The sequence below is a fragment of the Chlorocebus sabaeus genome, chromosome 21, assembly GCF_047675955.1.
Source record: "Chlorocebus sabaeus isolate Y175 chromosome 21, mChlSab1.0.hap1, whole genome shotgun sequence".
NCBI classification, from domain to species: domain Eukaryota; kingdom Metazoa; phylum Chordata; class Mammalia; order Primates; family Cercopithecidae; genus Chlorocebus; species Chlorocebus sabaeus.
The window spans coordinates 3,335,352-3,342,390 of NC_132924.1; the positions used below are offsets into that span (position 1 = coordinate 3,335,352).

At 36.0% G+C, this 7,039-nt stretch overlaps 1 pseudogene; it reads right to left on the minus strand.

Moving 5' to 3' along the window:
• Positions 1-2,356: 2,356 nt before the first annotated feature.
• On the minus strand, positions 2,357-4,112 carry LOC103226020 (14-3-3 protein epsilon pseudogene; annotated as a pseudogene).
• Positions 4,113-7,039: the final 2,927 nt, after the last annotated feature.

The window sequence follows — 7,039 nt, forward strand, 5'->3', positions numbered from 1 at the left end:
GGGGTCAATTCAATCTGCCCTCTTGATAAAAGCCAAAGTTATATGTTAGTTTTACTAATTTGGATTAGATTGAGATTTTTATTGCCTCAAATAATAAATATAAGCATTAAGGATAAAAATATAATTATATTCTTCATCTTACAACAAAGAAAACTTTGGGTTATTTATTGGACAAAAGACTTACTCGATATTATTATTTCTATTTTTGTGTCACCTAAACATTTATTACACATAGAATACCACAAAATAGGAATAAATAAATTGGCAGTCACAAATTATGAAAGTAAAATTAAGAAATAAGATATACTTCCCAGAGACTGTTTGTAACAAAAATAAATGAAATATGTTTTAGGTGATGCATATTCTAATTCCTCTGATTTGATTATTATATATTATATGCTTGTATCAAACTATCACATGTACTACATAAAGATGTGCCACTATTATGTGTCTGTAACAATTAAAAATAAAAAAAGTCTATATGAATATATATGTATATATAAACAATCACGTAACAAGTAAAGTATTAATTAAAATATTTCCACAAAGAAAAGTTTAGGGCCTGACATCTTATGTGTCAAATTCAATGAATATTTAATAAATAATATCAATTGTTTAAAAAAACTTTCAAAAATTGAAAAGAAATTTATACTTTCTAACACACAACATTAGAACTATTATACAATAAAATAAAGTATACAACAAAAATAAAAAAAGTTCTCTAGATTGAAAAATAACAAATAAAGATCTTTTTTTGCAGATGATATAATTTTCTATATAAAAATACATAAGTTCAATAAAATATCCCTAGAACTATAAACAAGTTAATTAATGTCACAAAATGAAAGGTCAGAAAACAAAATTAAATTGCAGTTATAGATGAAATAAATCAACAATGAAAATGAAATAAAAAATATATTTATAATAGCAATAAGCAGAAATGTTAAAGTTTTAAAAAGAAGTACAAATACGTTATACTCTATTTTTTAATTCACAAAAATCATAGAACTGAATAAATTAACGTACATTAAATAATCAAGTTTTAAATCACCATTTTTAAGATTAGGATATCTCACAGGTTGATCTACAGATTCAACAAAATATCTTCAAAGTTTTAACTATTTCTAATGGAAATTGACAAGTTCTTCCCAAAAACAAATATAGATAAGCTGGGCTTGGTGGCTCATGCCTGTAAACCCAGTGCTTTGGGAGGCTGAGGTTGGAGGACTGCTTGAGGTCTGGAATTGAAAACCAGCCTGGGCAACATAGGAAGGTACTGTGTCTACAAGGATAAAAAAATAAAATTAGCTGGATATGGAAGCGCATGCCTGTAGCCCCACCTACTTGGGAGGCTGAGGTGGTGGAATTGCTTGAGCACTGGAGTTTGAGGTAACAGTGAGCTTTGATAGATCCACCTCACTCCAGCCTGAGTGGCAGAGTGAGACCCTGTCTCTAAAAAAAGATTTAAAAAACAATATAAATGTGCACAGAATACCAAATACACAAAACAGTTTTTAACAAGAAAAATAAAACAATTTATACTTTTTGATATGAATTCTTATTATCTAGGATAGATTCATGTAATTAATAGAATATATTTGAAGATGCAGCCTGGTGTGGTAGTTCATGTCTGCAATCCCAGCACTTTGGGAGGCTGAGGTGGGTGGATCACCTAAGGTCAGGAGTTCGAGACCAACCTGGCCAACATGGTGAAATTCCATCTCACCGACAAATACAAAAAAATTAGCCAGGCGTGGTGGTGTATACCTGTAATCCCAGCTACTTGGGAGGCTGAGGTAGGAGAATCACTTGAACCTGGGAGGTGGAAGTGGCTGTGAGCTGAGATCCCACCATTGCACTCCAGCCTGGGCAACAGAGCAAACGTCTCAGAAAAAAAAAAAAAAATCCATTTGAAAACACGTTCATTTATGGCAAATTAACATTCACAAAAGTTCCAAAAAATTTCAGTGTGGAAGAAACATCTTTTCCAAGAATGTTTCTAAGAAAATTGGCTATAAACATTTAAAATAAGTCAGATCCCATCTCAAATCAAACACATACTGAAATACTTAATATGAGCTGTAAAGCTAAATGTAAGAGCTAAAATGACAACTTTCTTACAAGAAACACAGAAGTAATTTTTTATAATCTTGTATTCGATAATGATTATTTATTTTTTACATTTAGGTTTGTTTTATTTAAGTTTGATGTTAATTCCATGCTGTGTTTCAGTAAGAACAATACAGATTCTGTATCTGTGGCTCCAGTCAGATATCCAGTAGTACAAATTAGCTTCAAGTTACATATACTGAGCAGAAGTGATTGAGCTAGCAGAGGGGAGGAGTGAGGGGAAGCAGGTAGGGGGAGGGAGAAGGAGTAGAAACAAATAATTGAACATGCATGCAGGCTTTTCCATACCACCTGCAACCCTAACCCGCTTCAGTGGGAGAGTAAAAGTAGGCAAGAATGAGCAGCCACGATTGTTGAACTGTTACTAGCACCATGCTTTTCAGCAACATTTCTGTAGAGTTTGAAAAACTTTTTACAGCAAAACCATTTCAAAACTCCCTCCCCAAACAATCTTTAACCATGTCAAGCTAACACCGAATTACTTTCAAACATTGGTATAAAATACGGTTTAAACAATTAGAAAAACTGAAAAATGATACCACTTATGCCTCTATAGTGTGATTAACATCTCCGTTAGACGCTTGCATCATCTAGAAGCATCACCTAATGGCTTTCAAACGTAATTTCCATTTCTAATGGTAATCTTGCCACATCTGGCACGGGGACAATACAGTAATGCTGAAAAAGCCTCTATGCGGTCCTGTTAGTGTCTTAAAGAACCTAAAAGCTGGGACCAGTAAAATCCACAGAAATTCACTCTTGCCTTTAAGAATTTTTGAAAACTGTTAAAACAAACAAACAAACAAACAAAAAAAAACCAAAAAAGCAGGGCAGGAACCTAAATTCTGAGGCCAAATGTAAAAGTCAGATTTGACGGTTCTTAGGGACAATGGGGAGTTTCCAAGGGACGAGATGGGGAAGAGTGGGGTGGTCAGGGATGGTTTCTCTTGTTGGTTTTTATGCCTCACTGATTTTCATCTTCCACGTCCTGCAGCGCTTTTTTTTTTTTTTTTTTTTTTGAGACAGAGTCTCGCTCTGTCCCCCAGGCTGGAGTGCAGTGACCGGATCTCAGCTCACTGCAAGCTCCGCCTCCCGGGTTCACGCCATTCGCAAACTCCGCCTCCCGGGTTCACGCCATTCTTCTGCCTCAGCCTCCCGAGTAGCTGGGACTACAGGCGCCTGCCACCTCGCCCGGCTAGTCTTTTTGTATTTTTTTAGTAGAGACGGGGTTTCACCATGTTAGCCAGGATGGTCTCGATCTCCTGACCTTGTGATCCGCCCGTCTCGGCCTCCCAAAGTGCTGGGATTACAGGCTTGAGCCACCGCGCCCGGCCAGCGCTTCTTTATTCTATTCTTCATCATCACCCTGCATGCCTGAAGCCCATAGTGTCCTTATAGCTTTCTTCACTCAGCATATCCAGTTCTGCAATTGTATCATCAAAAGCTGCTTTTGCCAACCTGCAGGCATAGTCAGGGGAATTAAGAATTTTGTAGTAGGATACAGAAAAATTGAGAGCAAGACCTAAGTGAATAGGATGCGTTGGTGGAAGTTCTGTCATTGCAATATCACTATCAGCTTTATAAGCCGCTAGGCTGTTCTCCACAGCCTCCTTCCTGTCATTTCCTGTGGCAAATTCTGCCAGATACCTGTGGTAGTCCCCTTTCATTTTATAATGGAAAACTTTGGACTCGTCAGTGTTAGCTGCTGGAGTGAGGTTTTTGTCCAGTACATCCAGAACGTCACAGCAGAGTAACTTTAGCTCAGTCTCAATCATTTGCCGATATTCCCAAATCATTTTTAGCTTGTCTTCTCCTTCCTTTTCTTCTTTCTGTTCAGTGCTGCTGATTATTCTCCAGGAGGCTCTTCTAGCTCCAATCACATTCTTATATGCAACAGATAGGAGGTTTATTTCTTCAACTGTCAGTTCCACATCCATCCCTGCTACTTTCTTCATTGATTACACCATTTCTTGGAAGATACTGCGGGTTCAGTTCCAGAGTACGTTGTATTGCTGAGCCTGCTCGGCCAGCTTTACCTGGTACCAGATCCTCTCGATCATCCACAGCAGCAGCCGCTCTCACAGGGTCTGCGAGACGGATGTAAGCGGATAGTGTCTCTGACTGTCGCTCCGCTGCTGGGCAGCAAAAATGGCGGCACCTCAATCAGGGACTTTGCCCTGCACAGGCAGAAAACTGCTCAGCTCTATGGCAACCGCTCCCTGGCAACTAATGATTTCTTAAATAACACAACAAAAAAGCACAATCAAGAAGAAACGGATAAACTTCATCAAATTGAAAAACATTTTTTATACATCAATAATAATATGTAATCTAAGCTGCATAATGAGAGACAACATTTCAAATTATCTATCTTCTTAGGCTGTAGTATCTGGAATACAAACAAAACTAAAACTCATATGTCAATAACAAAAGGACAAATTACCAATTAAAAACGGTCAAGGGACTTGAATATATGTTTCACCAAAGAAGATATACAAATTGCTAATATGAACATAAAAATATGCTCAATATATTTTGCTATTAGGAAAATAAAAATCAAATCACAATGAGATAACAATGAACAAACTACTGGCTATAGCAAAGAGACAATAACAAGTGTCGACAAATGTGGAAAGTATGGAATTTCTATGCATTGCAGCTGGAAAGGCAAAATAATGCAGTCATTTTGTAAAACAATTTGGCAATTCTTCAAAATTTTAAACACAGAATTGCCACATGACCCAGAAGTATTTTTCCACACATGTATGCAAAGGAAATGAAAACCTAAGGCACACAAAGACTTGTATGTGAATGAACATAGCAGCAATGTTTATAAGAGCCAAAGGGGAATACCATCCAAATATCCATCAGCCAGTAAAAAAATGTGTGTCATATTTATGCAATAAAATCCTCAGCAATCAAAGGGAATTAAGCAATAATCCATGCTACATTGGAAATAAACCTCAAAAATAGTAAACTAAGTGAAACAAACTAGGTTTCAAAAAGACTACATAATTTATAATTCCACATATAAGAAGCGTCCATAAAAAGCTCATTGATAGACAGAAAATAAACTAATGGATGTCTAAGGCCTGGGTGATGGTGGAAAGTGAATGAAAACAAGATAGATTTTACTCTGGGATGATGAACATATTTTAAAGTTAGTTGTGATAATCTATATATAACTCTGTTAAAATATTAAAAACAGGCTGAGCACGATGGCTCATGCCTGTAATCCTAGCACTTTGGGAGGCCCAGACAGGCAGATCATTTGAGGCCAGGATTTTGAGACCAGCCTGACCAACGTGGTGAAACACCCATCTCTACTAAAAGTACAAACAAATTAGCCGGGCGTAGTGACACACGCCTGTAGTTCCAGAGGCTCAGGTAGGAGAATCGCTTGAACCGGGAGGTAGAAGTTACAATGAGGCGATCCCGCCACTGCACTCCAGACTGTGCGATGGAGCAAGACTCCGTCTCAAAAAATAAAATAAAATAAAATAAAAAATAAAACATTGATATTTACAATGAAAATGTCATTGTATTACATAAATTATATCCCATTAAAGCCTATCAAAAACAAGCATGCCATAAGTGTTAAAATAACTTCTGACTTTAGGCAACCCAAGTAACAGACGTTTAGCACCAAAGTTATTTCTGCTGATTTAATAAATATTAAAGAAAGAAGAAGAAGATACTTTAAATACCACAAGAGGACACAAGTGCAACCAAAAACATTAGAGAGGTTATGTAAGCAAAAAGAAAACAGTTTTTAAGGAGTATTTATGGATAGGAACCACCTGGTTTTACTAGACTAGGAGAGTGAAGTGATTTACAGAAGAGTACTCTAACTCACAGATTGTTACAAATAAGTAATGATGTCATCATAGAATGAGGAAAAATTAAAAATTAATTATTAACTAAAAATATTTGGAGAAGCAATCTAACATAAAGTTGGTTGATGGCACCTGTCTCTGCAGTTAGAGTAGCCTATTGCTAATGCAAAAGCTGCACATTCATCGCCTCTTCAAAACCAATCTTGATACCCAAATCTGATACTAATCTCTAAATTTATTACTATAATTTATGAGAAGATATTTGCCTATTTTTTATTACATAACGTGGCTAATGTTCAGTATTTGAAGGTTTTTATTAAAAATAACCTTAAATTTTTTATTTAAAACTCATTATGGAAATTAAAAATGTAAACAAAGATATAAAAATTATGCAAAAATTCCTGAGTACCCATCACAAGGCTCCAGCCATTTTTTTGTCTTTCATTTTCAATTATTAACTCCATTTTTTTTGTAAAATGTTAAAGTAAATATAAAAATCTGTATTGTTAAATTTGTAGAAATTTTGTACCTCTAACAAAAAAAAACAAAACAATGAAAATATTACTATGATTCCTCATAAACTTTTTTTTTTTTGAGACAGAATCTTGCTCTGTTGCCCAGCCTGGAGTGCTGTGGTGTGATCTCAGCTCACTGCAACCTCCACCTCCCAGGTTCAAGGGATTCTCCTGCTTCAGCCTCCCAAGTAGCTGGGACTACAGGCACATGCCACCAAGCCCAGCTAATTTTTTGTACTTTTAGTAGAGACGGGGTTTCACTATGTTAGCCAGGATGGTGTTGAACTCCTGACCTCGTGATCTGCCTGCCTCGGCCTCCCAAAGTGCTGGGATTACAAGTGTGAGCCACCACGCCTGGCCAAAAATATTTTTAAATATATATTTGTGTATATATTTATGGAATACATGAGATATGTTGATACGGACATGCAATATATAATAATTACATTATGGAGAATGAAGTATCCATCCTCTCAAGCATTTATTCTCTGCATTACAAATAATCCAATTATACTCTTAGATATATTAAAATGTGCAATTAAATTATTATTGACTATA